Source organism: Heterodontus francisci, chromosome 10, assembly GCF_036365525.1.
Source record: "Heterodontus francisci isolate sHetFra1 chromosome 10, sHetFra1.hap1, whole genome shotgun sequence".
In the NCBI taxonomy this organism is placed as follows: domain Eukaryota; kingdom Metazoa; phylum Chordata; class Chondrichthyes; order Heterodontiformes; family Heterodontidae; genus Heterodontus; species Heterodontus francisci.
This window is the reverse complement of record NC_090380.1, coordinates 124,460,369-124,477,018: the sequence shown is the minus strand read 5'-3', so window position 1 is coordinate 124,477,018 and position 16,650 is coordinate 124,460,369. Positions and strand designations below refer to the sequence as shown.

The 16,650-nt window shown below is 46.5% G+C and overlaps 1 protein-coding gene across 7 annotated transcripts in view; it reads right to left on the bottom strand.

Annotated features, from left to right (window-relative positions):
* Window positions 1-16,650, bottom strand: part of pknox1.1 (pbx/knotted 1 homeobox 1.1) — a 197,835-nt gene that overhangs the window by 25,085 nt on the left and 156,100 nt on the right. The gene's annotated exons all lie outside the window — the stretch shown is intronic.

The following is a 16,650-nucleotide window of genomic DNA, read 5'->3' as shown; positions in this document are numbered from 1 at the left end:
GTCCTCGGAAATCCACAGGTGTTCCTCAGTGGAGTATCCTAGACCCAACCATCTTCAGCTGCTTCATCAATGACCCCCATTACAAGGTCAGAAGTGGGGATATTCGCTGATTCGCAACTCCTCAGATACTGAAGCAGTCCATGCCAGCATGCAGCAAGACCTGGACAACATTCAGGCTTGGGCTGTTGAATAGCAAGTAACATTTGTGCCATACAAGTGCCAGGCAATCTCCAACATGAGAGAACCCAACTAACCTGCAATGATATTCAATGGCATTATCATCGCTGAATCCCCACCACCAATGTCCTGGGGTTTACCATTGACACAAACTGAATTGGACCAGCCACATAAATACTGTGGCTACAAGAGGAGGTCAGAGCTGGGAATTCAGCAGCGAGTAACTCACCTCCTGACTCCCCAAAGCCTGTTCCACCATCTCCAAGGCCCAAACCAGGAGTGTGATGGAATATTCTCCACTTGCCTGGATGACTGCAGCTCCAACAACACTCAAGCAGCTCGAAAGCACGCAGGATAAAACAGCCCACTTGATCGGCACCCCATCCATCACCTTCAACATTTACTCCCTCCGCCACACAGTGTGTAACATCTCCAAGATGCACTGCAGCAACTCACCAAGGCTCCTTCAACAGGACCTGCCAAATTTGCAACCCCTATCACTTAGCAGGACAAGGGCAGCAGATGCACCAACTGCAAGATCCCCTCCAAGTCACACACCATCCTGACATGGAAATATATCAACACTCCTTTACTGTTGCTGGGTCAAAATTCCGAGAACTCCCTCCTTCACAGCACCGTTTTTTCCACTCTTTCATGGGATGTGAGGGCCACTAGCAAGACCAGAATTTGTTGCCCATCCCTATTTGCCCTTGACAACTGAGTAGCTTGCTAGGCCATTTCAGAGGGCAGTTCAGAGTCAACCGCATTTCTGTGTGTCTGGAGTCACATGTAGGCCAGACCAGGTAAGGACAGCAGATTTCCTTCCAGATGGGTTTTTATGATGAATCGCTGAAAGCTTCAAGGTACATTACCAAGATTAATTAATTGAATTTAAAACTCTCAAGCTGCCATGGTGAGATTTGAACTCGTGTTCCCAGGGCATTTGTCTGGGGCTCTGGATTACTAGTTCAGAGTCATTACCATTTCCCCATTGTGGGTGCACTGCAGAAGTTCACCACAACTTTCTCAAGGGAAATTAGGGTCAAGCAATAAACCCTGCCTTACCAGAGATGCCAAAATCCCATGAATGATGAAAAAAAAGGAAGTTGTGAATAGAGTAGAAAAGCAAAGAAATTATGATGAACCTTGATAAAACACCGGTTCGACCTCAACTAGAATATTGTGTTCAAGTCTGGGCATTGGACTTTAGGAAGGATATGAAGGCATTAAGAGAGGGTGCAGAGGGTGAATGGGTCCAGGGACCTGGGAGTTACCAAGATAGACTGGAGAAACTGGGGCTTTTCTCCTTGAAGAGAAGGTTGAGAGGAGATTTGTTAGAGGTATTCAAAATCATGACGGGTCTGGATAGAGTAGATAGGGAGAAACTGTTCCCAATGGCAGAAGGGTCAAGACACACAGGACATCATTTAAGGTGATTGGCAAAAGAACTGAAGGTGATATGAGGAAAAACATCTTTTATGCAACGAGTGGTTAGGATCTGGAATTAGAGGTTGGTGCAGGAAGATTCAATTGTTGCTTTCAAATGAAAATTGGGTGATTATCTGAAGAGAAAAATTTGCAAGGTGACAGAAGAAGCAGGAGAGTGGGACGAGCTGAGCTGCTTTTAGAACATTACAGCGCAGTACAGGCCCTTCGGCCCTCGATGTTGCGCCGACCTGTGAAACCATCTGACCTACACTATTCCATTTTCATCCATATGTCTATCCAATGACCACTTAAATGCCCTTAAAGTTGGCGAGTCTACTACTACTGCAGGCAGGGCGTTCCACGCCCCTACTACTCTCTGAGTAAAGAAACTACCTCTGACATCTGTCCTATATCTATCACCCCTCAACTTAAAGCTATGTCCCCTCGTGTTTGCCATCACCATCCGAGGAAAAAGACTCTCACTATCCACCCTATCTAACCCTCTGATTATCTTATATGTCTCTATTAAGTCACCTCTCCTCTTCCTTCTCTCTAACGAAAACAACCTCAAGTCCCTCAGCCTTTCCTCGTAAGACCTTCCCTCCATACCAGGCAACATCCTAGTAAATCTCCTCTGCACCCTTTCCAAAGCTTCCACATCCTTCCTATAATGCGGTGACCAGAACTGCACGCAATACTCCAGGTGCGGTCTCACCAGAGTTTTGTACAGCTGCAGCATCACCCTCGTGGCTTCGAAACTCGATCCCCCTACTAATAAAAGCTAACACACCATATGCCTTCCTAACAGCCCTATTAACCTGGGTAGCAACCTTCAGGGATTTATGTACCTGGACACCAAGATCTCTCTGTTCATCTACACTACCAAGAATCTTCCCATTAGCCCAGTACTCTGCATTCCTATTACTCCTTCCAAAGTGAATCACCTCACACTTTTCCGCATTAAACTCCATTTGCCATCTCTCAGCCCAGCTCTGCAGCCTATCTATGTCCCTCTGTACCCTACAACATCCTTCGGCACTATCCACAACTCCACCGACCTTAGTGTCATCTGCAAATTTACTAACCCACCCTTCTACACCCCCTTCCAGGTCATTTATAAAAATGACAAACAGCAGTGGCCCCAAAACAGATCCTTGCGGTACACCACTAGTAACTAAACTCCAGGATGAACATTTGCCATCAACCACCACCCTCTGTCTTCTTTCAGCTAGCCAATTTCTGATCCAAAGCACTAAATCACCTTCAACCCCATACTTCCGTATTTTCTGCAATAGCCTACCGTGGGGAACCTTATTAAACGCCTTACTGAAATCCATATACACCACATCCACTGCTTTACCCTCATCCACCTGTTTGGTCACCTTCTCGAAAAACTCAATAAGGTTTGTGAGGCACGACCTACCCGTCACAAAACCCTGCTGACTATCGCTAATGAACTTATTCTTTTCAAGATGATTATAAATCCTGTCTCTTATAACCTTTTCCAACATTTTACCCACAACCGAAGTAAGGCTCACAGGTCTATAATTACCAGGGCTGTCTCTACTCCCCTTCTTGAACAAGGGGACAACATTTGCTATCCTCCAGTCTTCCGGCACTATTCCTGTCGACAATGACGACATAAAGATCAAGGACAAAGGCTCTGCAATCTCCTCCCTAGCTTCCCAGAGAATCCTAGGATAAATCCCATCTGGCCCAGGGGACTTATCTATTTTCACACTTTCCAAAATTGATAACACCTCCTCCTTGTGAACCTCAATCCCATCTAGCCTAGTAGCCTGAATCTCAGTATTCTCCTCGACAACATTTTCTTTCTCTACTGTAAATACTGATGCAAAATATTCATTTAACGCTTCCCCTACCTCCTCTGATTCCACACACAACTTCCCACTACTATCCTTGATTGGCCCTAATCTAACTCTAGTCATTCTTTTATTCCTGATATACCTATAGAAAGCCTTAGGGTTTTCCCTGATCCTATCCGCCAATGACTTCTCGTGTCCTCTCCTTGCTCTTCTTATCTCTCCCTTTAGATTCTTCCTGGCTAGCTTGTAACTCTCAAGCGCCCTAACTGAGCCTTCACGTCTCATCCTAACATAAGCCTTCTTCTTCCTCTTGACAAGCGCTTCAACTTCTTTAGTAAACCACGGCTCCCTCGCTCGACAACTTCCTCCCTGCCTCACAGGTACATACTTATCAAGGACACGCAGTAGCTGCTCCTTGAATAAGCTCCACATTTCGATTGTTCCCATCCCCTGCAGTTTCCTTCCCCATCCTACGCATCCTAAATCTTGCCTAATCGCATCATAATTTCCTTTCCCCCAGCTATAATTCTTGCCCTGCGGTATATACCTGTCCCAGCCCATCGCTAAGGTAAACCTAACCGAATTGTGATCACTATCACCAAAGTGCTCACCTACATCTAAATCTAACATCTGGCCGGGTTCATTACCCAGTCCAAATCCAATGTGGTATCGCCCCTGGTTGGCCTGTCTACATACTGTGTCAGAAAACCCTCCTGCACACACTGGACAAAAACTGACCCATCTAAAGTACTCGAACTATAGTATTTCCAGTCGATATTTGGAAAGTTAAAGTCCCCCATAACAACTACCCTGTTACTCTCGCCCCTGTCGAGAATCATCTTCGCTATCCTTTCCTCTACATCTCTGGAACTATTCGGAGGTCTATAAAAGACTCCCAACAGGGTGACCTCACCTCTCCTGTTTCTAACCTCGGCCCATACTACCTCAGTAGACGAGTCCTCAAACGTCCTTTCTGTCGCTGTAATACTCTCCTTGATTAACAATGCCACACCCCCCCCTCTTTTACCATCTACTCTGTTCTTACTGAAACATCTAAATCCCGGAACCTGCAACATCCATTCCTGCCCCTGCTCTACCCATGTCTCCGAAATGGCCACTACATCGAGATCCCAGGTACCAACCCATGCTGCAAGCTCACCCACCTTATTCTGGATGCTCCTGGCGTTGAAGTAGACACACTTTAAACCAGGTTCTTGCTTGCCAGTGCCCTCTTGCGTCCTTGTAACCTTATCCCTGACCTCACTAATCTCAACATCCTGTACACTGGCACTACAATTTAGGTTCCCATTCCCCTGCTGAATTAGTTTAAACCCCCCCGAAGAGCACTAGCAAATCTCCCCCCCTGGATATTGGTACCCCTCTGGTTCAGGTGAAGACCATCCTGTTTGTAGAGGTCCCACCTACCCCAGAAAGAGCCCCAATTATCCAGGAAACCAAAACCCTCCCTCCTGCACCATCCCTGCAGCCACGTGTTCAACTCCTCTCTCTCCCTATTCCTCGCTTCGCTATCACGTGGCACGGGCAACAACCCAGAGATAACAACTCTGTTTGTTCTCGCTCTAAGCTTCCACCCTAGCTCCCTGAATTTCTGTCTTAAATCCCCATCTCTCTTCCTACCTATGTCCTTGGTGCCTATGTGGACCACGACTTGGGGCTGCCCCCCCCCCCCTTAAGGATCCCAAAAACACGATCCGAGACATCACGAACCCTGGCACCTGGGAGGCAACACACCAACCGTGAGTCTCTCTCGTTCCCACAGAACCTCCTATCTGTTCCCCTAACTATGGAGTCCCCAATGACTAATGCTCTGCTCCTCTTCCCCCTTCCCTTCTGAGCAACAGGGACAGACTCTGTGCCAGATACCTGTACCCCATTGCTTATCCCTGGTAAGTCGTCCCCCGCAACAGTATCCAAAACGGTATACCTGTTGTTGAGGGAAATGGCCACAGGTGATCCCTGCACTGCCTGCTGGTTCCCTCTCCTTCCCCTGACGGTAACCCATCCACCTACTTCTTTTACCTGAGGTGTGACTACCTCCCCATAACTCCTCTCAATAACCCCCTCCGCCTCCCGAATGATCCGAAGTTCATCCAGCTCCAGCTCCAGTTCCCTAACGCGGTCTGCGAGGAGCTGGAGTTGGGTGCACTTCCCGCAGATGCAGTCAGCAGGGACACTCTTGGCGACCCTTACCTCCCACATTCTGCAGGAGGAACATACAACTGCCTTAACCTCCATTCCCACTATTCTAAATTCCCAACAAATCTACTGAAAAACCAAAAAAAAAGTCAAAACTTTGCAGGGAGCTGGCACAGACACAAAGCACCGAATGGCCTCCTTCTGTGCTGTAACCATTTTATGATTCTAAATACACCCCACACTAGGGATAAATACCCCCACATTGAGGGTAAAGATGCTTTGCACTGGGGGTAAATATCCCACACTGGCAGTAAAGATGCCCTGCAGTGGGGGCACTGAGCCATAAAGCCCAGCAAAGTCTTTGGCTTGATTCTATTTTGATGTTGAGCTCATTCAGCTGGGGCACAAAAATTGGTCTCAGTGCCCTGGGCTAACGAGGGGGAAAGGGAGAAGGTACCTCCAGACAACCAGTGGCCTGGCCGCTCCCACTGGAATATATGTATGACCATCAGGTGAGGCAGGATTGCACACAGCTCAATATCCTATGGTCAAATAGCACTGGCCTACATGGCCATTCATAGAATGATAGAATGATACAGCACAGGAGGCCATTTTCCATGCTGGCTCTCTGAAAGCACTCTCCAACTCGTTTCACTCCCCTGCTGTTTCCCCATAGAAAATATAGAAAATAGGAGCAGGAGTAGGCCATTCGGCCCTTCGAGCCTGCTCCGCCATTCATTATGATCCTGGCTGATCATCCAACTCAGTGGCCTGTTCCCGCTTTCGCCCCATATCCTTTGATCCCTTTCGCCCCAAGAGCTATATCTAACTCCTTCTTGAAAACATACAATGTTTTGACCTCAACTGCTTTCTGTGGTAGCGAATTCCACAGGCTCACCACTCACTGGGTGAAGAAATTTCTCCTCATCTCAGTCCTGAAAGGTTTACCCTGTATCCTTAGACTATGACCCCTGGTTCTGGACACCCCACCATTGGGAACATCCTTCCTGCATCCACCCTGTCAAGTCCTGTTAGAATTTTATAGGTTTCTATGAGATCCCCTCTCACTCCTCTGAACTCCAGCGAATATAATCCTAACCAACTCAATCTCTCCCCTTATGTCAGTCCCGCCAGCCCAGGAATCAGTCTGGTAAACCTTCGCTGTACTCCCTCTATAAGCAAGAACATCCCTCCTCAGGTAAGGAGGCCAAAACTGCACACAATATTCCAGGTGTGGCCTCACCCAGACCCTGTATAATTGCAGCAAGACATCCCTGCTCCTATATTCGCATCCTTTCGCTATGAAGGCCAACATACCATTTGCCTTTTTTACCGCCTGTTGCACCTGCATGCTTACCTTCAGCGACTGGTATACGAGAACATCCAGGTCTCGCTGCATATTCCCTTCTCTCAGTTTATAGCCGTTCAGATAATAATCTGCCTTCTTGTTTTTGCTACCAAAGTGGATAACCTCACATTTATCCACATTACACTGCATCTGCCATGCATTAGCCCAGTCACTCAACTTGTCCAAATCACCCTGAAGCCTCTCTGCATCCTCGTCACAACTCACCCTCCCACCCAGTTTTGTGTCATCTGCAAATTTGGAGATATTGCATTTAGTTCCCTCATCTAAATCATTAATGTATATTGTGAATAACTAGGGTCCTAGCACCGATCCCTGCGGTATCCCACTAGTCACTGCCTGCCATTCGGAAAAAGACCCATTTATTCCTACTCTTTGTTTCCTGTCTGCCAACCAATTTTCTATCCATCGCAATACACTGTCCCCAATCCCACACGCTTTAATTTTACACGCTAATCTCTTAAATGGAACTTTGTCGAAAGCCTTCTGAAAGTCCAAATAAACCACATCCACTGGCACCCCCTCATCAACTCGACTAGTTACATCCTCGAAGAACTCGAATAGATTTGTAAAGCAGGATTTCCCTTTCGTAAACCCATGCTGACTCTGTCCGATTCTACCACTGTTCTCCAAGTGCTCTGCTATAAATCTTTGATAATGGACTCTAGAATTTTCCCCACTACCAACGTCAGGCTGACTGGTCTATAATTCCCTGCTTTCTCTCTATCTCCCTTTTTAAATAGCGGGGTTACATTAGCTACTCTCCAATCTGTAGGAACTGTTCCAGGGTCTATAGAATCTTGGAAGATGACCACCAATGCATCCACTATTTCTAGGGCCACTTCCTTAAGTACTCTGGGATGCACACCATCAGGCCCTGGGGATTTATCGGCCTTCAATCCCATCAATTTCCCCAACACCATTTCTCTACTCACATTGATTTCCTTCAGTTCCTCTCTCTCACTAAGCCCTGTGTTCCCCAACATTTCTGGTATGATATTTGGGTCCTCCTTTGTGAAGACAGAACCAAAGTATGCATTTAGTTGGTCAGCCATTTCTTTATTCCCCATAATAAATTCCCCTGTTTCTGACTGTAAAGGATCTACATTTGTCTTCACAAATCTTTTTCTCTTCACATCCCTATAGAAACTTTTACAGTCAGTTTTTATGTTCCCCGCAAGCTTGCTCTCGTACTCTATTTTCCCCTTCTTAATCAATTCCTTGGGCCTCCTTTGCTGAATTCTAAACTGCTCCCAATCCTCAGGTCTGTTGTTTTTCCTGGCAAATTTATATGCCTCTTCCTTGGATCTAATGCTATCTCTAATTTCCCCTGTAAGCCATGGTTTGGCTACCTTTCCCATTTTACTTTTGCGCCAGACAGGAATAAACAATTGTTGCAGTTCAGCCATGCTTTCTTTAAATGTTTGCCATTTCCTATCACTGTCATCCCTTTAAATAACATTTCCCAATCCATCATGGCCAACTCGCGCCTCATACCTTCGTAGTTTCCTTTATTAAGATTCAGGACCCTTGTCTCAGAATCAAGTACGTCACTCTCCATCTTGATGAAGAATTCTATCATATTATGGTCGCTCGTCCCCAAGGGGGATTGTCAATTATTCCTCTCTCATTACATAATACCCAGTCTAGGATGGCCTGTTCTCTAGTTGGTTCCTCAACATATTGGTCCAGAAAACCATCCCGTTTTCACTCCAACAATTCCTCCTCTACGGTATTGTGACATACGGCATGCAACTCTAATTTCCTGTTTAATGCCATTCCCAACATCACCACTACAGTTTGGGGGTCTATATACAACCCCAACTAACGTTTTTTGCCCCTTAGTGTTTCTCAGCTCTACCCATACAGATTCCACATCGTCAGAGCTAATATCTTTCCTCACTATTGCGTTAATTTCCTCTTTAACCAGCAATGCAACTCCACCACCGTTTGCTTTTTGTCTGTCCTTCCTAAATACTGAATATCCCTGGATGTTCATTTCCCACCCCTGGTCACCTTGCAGCCATATCTCTGTAATCCCGACTATATCACACCCGTTTCCATCTATTTGCGTGATTAATTCATCCACTTTATTGCGAATGCTCCGTGCATTACGGAACAAAGCCTTAAGGCTTGTCTTTTTAACATTATTCCAAGTGTGGTCTAACCAGGGCTTTATAGAGCTGCAGCATAACCTCGCGGCTCTTAAACTCAATCCCCCTGTTAATGAAAGCCAACACACCATACACCTTCTTAACAACCCTATCAACTTGGGTGGCAACTTTGAGCGATCTATGGACATGGACCCCAAGATCCCTCTGCGCCTCCACACTACCAAGAATCCTGTCTTTAAGCCTGTATTCCGCATTCAAATTCGACCTTCCAAAATGAATCACTTCACACTTTTCCAGGTTGAACTCCATCTGCCACTTCTCAGCCCAGCTCTGCATCCTGTCAATGTCCCGTTGCAATCTACAACAGCCTTCCACACTATCCACAACTCCAGCAACCTTCGTGTCATCGGCAAACTTGCTAACCCAGCCTTCCACTTCCTCATCCAAGTCATTTATAAAAATTACAAACAGCAGAGGTCCCAGAACAGATCCCTGCGGAACACCACTGGTCACCGAGCTCCATGCTGAATACTTTCCATCTACTACCACCCTCTGTCTTCTATGGACCAGCCAATTCTGTATCCAGACAGCCAACTTTCCCTGTATCCCATGTCTCCTTACTTTCTGAATGAGCCTACCATGGGGAACCTTATCAAACGCCTTGCTAAAATCCATATACACCACATCCACTGCTCTTCCTTCATCAATGTGTTTTGTCACATCCTCAAAGAATTCAATAAGGCTTGTGAGGCATGACCTGCCCCTCACAAAGCCATGCTGACTGTCTCTAATCAAACCATGCTTTTCCAAATAATCATAAATCCTGTCTCTCAGAATCCTCTCCAATAATTTGCCCACTACCGACGTAAGACTGACTGGTCTATAATTCCCAGGGTTATCCCTATTCCCTTTCTTGCAACATTTGCCACCCTCCAATCATCTGGTACTACTCCAGTGGACAGTGAGGACGCAAAGATCATCGCCAAAGGCGCGGAATTTCTTCCCTCGCTTCCCGTAATATCCTTGGGTATATCCCGTCTGGCCCCAGGGACTTATCTGTCCTCATGTCTTTCAAACTTTCCAGCACATCCTCCCTCTTAACATCAACCTGTTCGAGCATATCAGCCTGTTCCATGCTGTCCTCACAAACGACCAGGTCCCTCTCACTCGTGAATACTGAAGCAAAGTATTCATTTAGGACCTCCCCTACCTCCTCCGACTCCAGGCACAAGTTCCCTCCACTATCCCTGATCGGCCCTACCCTCACTCTGGCCATCCTCTTGTTCCTCACATAAGTGTAGAACGCCTTGGGATTTTCCTTAATCCTACCTGCCAAGACGTTTTCATGTCCCCTTCTAGCTCTCCTAAGTCCATTCTTCAGTTCCTTCCTGGCTACCTTGTAACCCTCTAGAGCCCTGTCTGATCCTTGCTTCCTCAACCTTAAGTTAGCTTCCTTCTTCCTCTTGACTAGCTGTTCCACATCTCTTTTCATCCAAGGTTCCTTCACCCTACCATCCCTTCCTTGCCTCATCGGGACAAACCTATCCAGCAGTCGCAGCAAGTGCTCCCTAAACAACCTCCACATTTCTGTCGTGCATTTTCTTGAGAACATCTGTTCCCAATTTATGCTCCCCAGTTCCTGCCTAATAGCATTGTAATTCCCCCTCCCCCAATTAAATATTTTCCCATCCCGTCTGTTCCTGTCCCTCTCCATGACTGTAGTAAAGGTCAGGGAGTTGTAATCACCATCACCGAAATGCTCTCCCACAGAGAGATCTGCCACCTGGCCTGGTTCGTTGCCAAGCACCAAATCCAACATAGCCTCCCCTCTAGTTGGCCTATCTACATATTGAGTCAGGAAACCTTCCTAGACACACCTGACAAAAACTGCTCCATCCAAACTATTTGCACTAAGGAGGTTCCAATCAATATTAGGGAAGTTGAAGTCACCCATGACAACAACCTTGTTACTTCTGCACCTTTCCAAAATCTGCCTCCCAATCTGTTCCTCCGTGTCTCTGTTGCTATTGGGGGGTCTATAGAAAACTCCCAACAAAGTGACTGCTCCTTTCCTGTTTCTGACTTCCACCCATAATGACTCAGTAGACAAACCCTCCTCGACGACCTCCCTTTCTGCAGCTTTGATACTATCCCTGATTAGCAATGCCACTCCCCCACCTCTTTTACCTCCCTCCCTATTCCTTTTGAAACATCTAAACCCCAGAACATCCAACATCCATTCCTACCCCTGTGATATCCACGTCTCCGTAATGGCCACAACATCGTAGCTCCAAGTACTAATCCATGCTCTAAGTTCATCACCCTTATTCCTGACACTTCTTGCGTTAAAATAGACACACTTCAACCCATCATACTGGCTGCAACTTTGCCCTGTCAACTGTCTAAGCTTCCTCACAGACTCTCTGCACTCTGTATCTGCCTGCTCAACAGCTACCCCATCCACTGGTCCATAGCTCCGGTTCCCATCCCCCTGCCAAACTAGTCTAAACCCTCCCGAAGAGCTCTAGCAAACCTCCAGCCCAGGATATTGGTGCCCCTCCAGTTCAGATGCAACCCGTCCTTCTTGTACAGGTCCCACCTTCCCCAGAAGGTATCCCAATGATCCACATAACTGAAGCCCTCCCTCCTACACCAGCTCTGTAGCCACGTGTTCAGCTGCACTCGCTCTCTGTTTCTAGCCTCACTAGCACGTGGTACCGGTATCAATCCTGAGAATACTACTCTGCTCGTCCTGCCTTTAAGCTTCCAACCTAACTCCCTATATTCGCTTTTCAGGTTCTCATCCCTTTTCCTAGCTATGTCATTGGTACCGATGTGTACCACTACTTCTGGCTGCTCCCCCTCCCCCTTAAGAATCCTGTAGACTCGATCCGAGACATCCCTGACCCTGGCACCCGGGAGGCAACATACCATCCGGGAGTCTCGTTCGCGACCACAGGGTAGAGGTGCGGGAAATGGGCTGGACACGGTTGAGGACCCTGTCAACCACAGTGGGGGGGAATCCTCGGCTGAGGAAAAAGGAAGACATATCAGAAGCGCTATCATGGAAGGTTGCATCATCAGAGCAGATGCGTCGGAGACGGAGAAACTGGGAGAATGGAATGGAGTCCTTACAGGAGGCAGGGTGTGAAGAAGTGTAGTCAAGGTAGCTGTGGGTGTCGGTGGGCTTATAATGGATATTAGTAGACAGCCTATCACCAGAGATGGAGATAGAGAAGTCGAGGAAGGGAAGGGAAGTGTCGGAGATGGACCATGTAAAGGTGAGAGAAGGGTGGAAATTAGAAGCAAAGTTGATGAAGTTTTCCAGTTCGGGGCGGGAGCAGGAAACGGCACCGATACAGTCATCAATGTACCGGAAAAAGAGTTGGGGGAGGGGGCCTGAGTAGTACTGGAACAAGGAATGTTCGACATATCCCACAAAAAGACAGGCATAACTAGGACCCATGCGGGTACCCATAGCGACATCTTTTACTTGAAGGAAGTGAGTGGAGTTGAAGGAGAAGTTGTTCAATGTGAGAACAAGTTCAGCCAGGCGGAGGAGGGTGGTGGTGGATGGGGACTGGTTGAGCCTCTGTTCAAGGAAGAAGCGGAGAGCCCTCAAACCATCCTGGTTGGGGATGGAACAATACAATAAAAATGTTCTCACTGAGATATCTTCACAGTTTTCCTCACTCAGCCGCTGCACTGAATGACTTCTCATCCTCAGTGAATTCAACCTCCATCTCAACTCATCATGCTCTCCTCTGAGTTCACTGCCATTTTATCCTCCCTTAATCCCTCCCTCCATGTAAACTCCCCAAACCATATTCACAGCCACCACCTTGAGCTTGCCATCTCATGCGGCCTCGCTACTCCCATCGTATAAAACACAGATAAGGTCACCTCCGATCACTTCCTGACATCTCTCTCCATCCACAGCCCCCTTCCACACCCCAACACTACCTCATTCTGTATTCGTCCTTCAAAAATACTACCCCCAATTCACCTACTGCACTTTCAAAACTGTAACTGTCCAGCTTTTGGCCCTCCGTTCACAACATTTCTGAAGCTACTGATCTGATCAACCAACCACATCCTCACCTCTACCTTTGATGCCCGAGTCCTCAATAAAACTATTACTCTCTCTCATCTTGGCTGTTCCCTGGTATTTGAATGGATATGGTGGACAACTCATTTAGACATTCAGTGTCAGATCTGGCTGGATCACAGAAAGCACCATCATGTCCTGCTCTCATCTGCTAAAACTGCTCACTATTCCAGGATCATCCTGGAATGTAAAGCTAACTCCAGTCTTCTTTACTGCAAACCATCTTCTTAAACCCCTCTCCCCTATCCCCTCCACCCTCACCTCCAACAATAAGTGCAAGGAGCTCATGGACTTCTTTGTCACTGAGACTGCGATCATCCAATCTGCGGCCTCCACTTCCCTCCCTTCCCTGAGCTCACTGGGCCGAACTTCCTCTCAAGTTTTCCCTGCCCGAGTCCTGAACTCACATCTTTCTCTAGTTTCTCTCCTTTCTCCCTTCATTCCCTCTCTGAGCTCATCTTGTCCATGAGACCCACCTCCTGCTCCCTCAACCCTATTCTCACTAAACTGCTGACCACCCAACCTCCCCTGCCAGTCCCCATTTTAGCCAATATTGTTAATGGTTCTCTCTCTCTTCAGGTGTTGTTCCTCTCTCCTTCAAATCTGCCTTCACCACCCCTTTCCACAAGAAAAAAACCAACACTTGACCCCACCGTCCTTGAAACCCACCACCCCAACTTTCCTCTCCAAAGTCCTTGAACATATTGTCACCTCCCAGATCTGTGCTCATCTTTTCCAGAACACCATATTTGAATGCCTCCAATCAGGTTTCTGCCCTGCCACAGAATCAAAACAGCTCTTATCAAAGTCACACATGACATCCTTCTCGATCCGTGTGCAGTCTTTGACAAGATTGACCAACCATCCTCCTGCAATGTCTCTCCACTGTCGTCCAGCTGAGTGGGACTGCTCTCACCTGGTACCATTCTTATATATCTAACCATAGCCAAAGTATCACTTGCAATGGTTTCTCTTCCTGCTCCCAGACCATTACCTGTGATGTCCCTCAAGGATCGATCCTTGGACCCCCTCCTATTTCTCATCTACATGCTGCCTCTCAGTGACATCATCAGAACGCATGGCGTCAGTTTTCACATGTATGAAGACACCCAAGTCTACCTCACCCCCAGCTTGCTCAACCCCTCCACTGTTGCTAAATTATTAGACTGCTTGGCCGACATCCAGTCCTGGCTGAGCAGAAATTACCTCCAATTAAATATTGGGAAGACCAAAGATATTGTTTTTAGTCTCCACTACTAACTCCATCCCTCTCCTTGAGAACCACCTGAGACTGAACCAGACCGTTTGGAATTTTAGTGTCAGATTCGACAGAGATGAACTTTCAACCACATACCCATGCCATCACTAAAGTCGCCTATTTCCACCTCCGTAACATCGTCTGACTTCGCCTCTATCTCAGCTCATCTGCTGCTGAAACCCTCATTCGTGCCTTCGTTACCTTTAGACTTGACTATGATGATTAACTAACTTGCTGGAATTGTTTGAAGAGGTAATAAAGAGGGTAGATGAGAGCAATGCTGTTGATGTGGTGTACATGGACTTTCAAAAGGTGTTTCATACAGTGTCACACAACAGACTTGTGAGCAAGGTTATAGCTCATGGAATAAAAGGGACGGTAGCAACATGGATAAGAAATTGGCTGAGTGACAGGAAACCGAGCAGTGGATGTTTTTTGGGCTGGAGGAAGGTTTAGATTAGATTAGCTTAGATTAGAGATACAGCACTGAAACAGGCCCTTCGGCCCACCGAGTCTGTGCCGAACATCAACCACCCATTTATACTAATCCTACACTAATCCCATATAGTTCCCCAGGGATCAGTGTTGGGACCCCTGTTTTTCCTGATTTTTATTAATGACCTAGACCTTGGTGTAAAGGGCACAATTTCAAAGTTTGCAGATGATACGAAACTTGGAAGCATTGTGAACTGTGAGGAGGACAGCATAAAACATCAAAGAGCATAGACAAGTTGGTAGAATGGGCAGACAAGTGGCAGATGAAGTTCAATGCAGAGAAATGTGAAGTGATTCCTTTTGGTAGGAAGAACATGGAGAGACAATATAAAATAAAGGGCACAATTCTAAAGGGGGTGCAAGAACAAAGGTACCTGGGTGTATATGTGCATAAGTCATTGAAGGTGGCAGGAGAGGTTGAGAGAGAGGTTAATAAAGAATGTAGTATCCTGGGCTTTATTAATAGGGGCATAGAGTACAAGAGCAAGGATATTATGTTGAACTTGTATAAGACACTAGTTTGGCCTCAGCTGGAGTATTGTGTCCCGTTCTCAGCACTGCACTTTAGGTAATATATGAAGTCATTAGCGAGAGTACAGAAAAGATTCACAAGAATGGTTCCAGGGATGAGGAACTTCAGTTATGAAGATTGATCGGAGAAGTTTGGACTGTTTTCCTTGGAGAAGAGAAGGCTGAGAGGTGATTTGATAGAGTTATTCAAAATCATGAGGGGCCTGGACAGAGTAGATAGAGAGAAACTGTTCCTAATTGTGAAAGGATCGAGAACGAGAGGGCACAGATTTAAAGTATTTGGTAAGAGAAGCAAAAGTGACGCGAGGAAAAACCTTTTCACGCAGCGAGTGGTTAAGGTCTGGAATACGCTACCTGAGAATGTGGTGGAGGCAGGTTCAATTGAAGCATTCAAAAGGGAATTAGACTGTTATATGAAAAGGAAGAATGTGCAGGATTACAGGGAGAAGGCAGGGGAATGGAACTGAGTAGGAAAGTAACTTGTGAAGAGGACATAAGGGGGCTACAAAGGGATATAGATAGGTTAAGTGAGTGGGCAAAGACCAGGCAAATGGAGTATAATGTGGGAAAGTGTGAAATTGTCCACTTTGGCAGGAAGAATTAAAAAGCATATTATCTAAATGGTGAGAGATTGCAGAGCTCTGAGATGCAGAGGGATCTGGGTGTCCTAGTGAATGATTCGCAAAAGGTTAATATCAGGTTCAGCACATAATTAGGAAAGCTAATAGAATGTTATTGTTTATCACGAGGGGAATTGAACACAAATGTAGGGAGGTTATGCTTCAGCTAAACAGGGCATTGGTGAGACCACATCTGGAGTACTGTGTACAGTATTGGTCTCCTTATTTAAGGAAGCATGTAAATGCGTTGGAGGCAGTACAGAGAAGGTTTACTAGACTAATACCTGGAATGGGTAGGCTGTCCTCCGAGGAAAGATTGGACAGGCTAGGCTTGTATTCGCTGGAATTTAGAAGAGTAAGAGGTGACTTGATTGAAACATATAAGATCCTGAGGGGTCTTGACAGGGTGGATGTGGAAAGGATGTTTCCCCTTGTGGGAGAATCTAGAACTAGGGGTTACTATTTAAAAATAAGGGGTCGCCCATTTAAGATAGAGATGAGGAGAAATTTTTTCTCAGAGGGTTGTGAGTCTTTGGAACTCTCTTCCTCAAAAGGCAGTGGAAGCAGAGT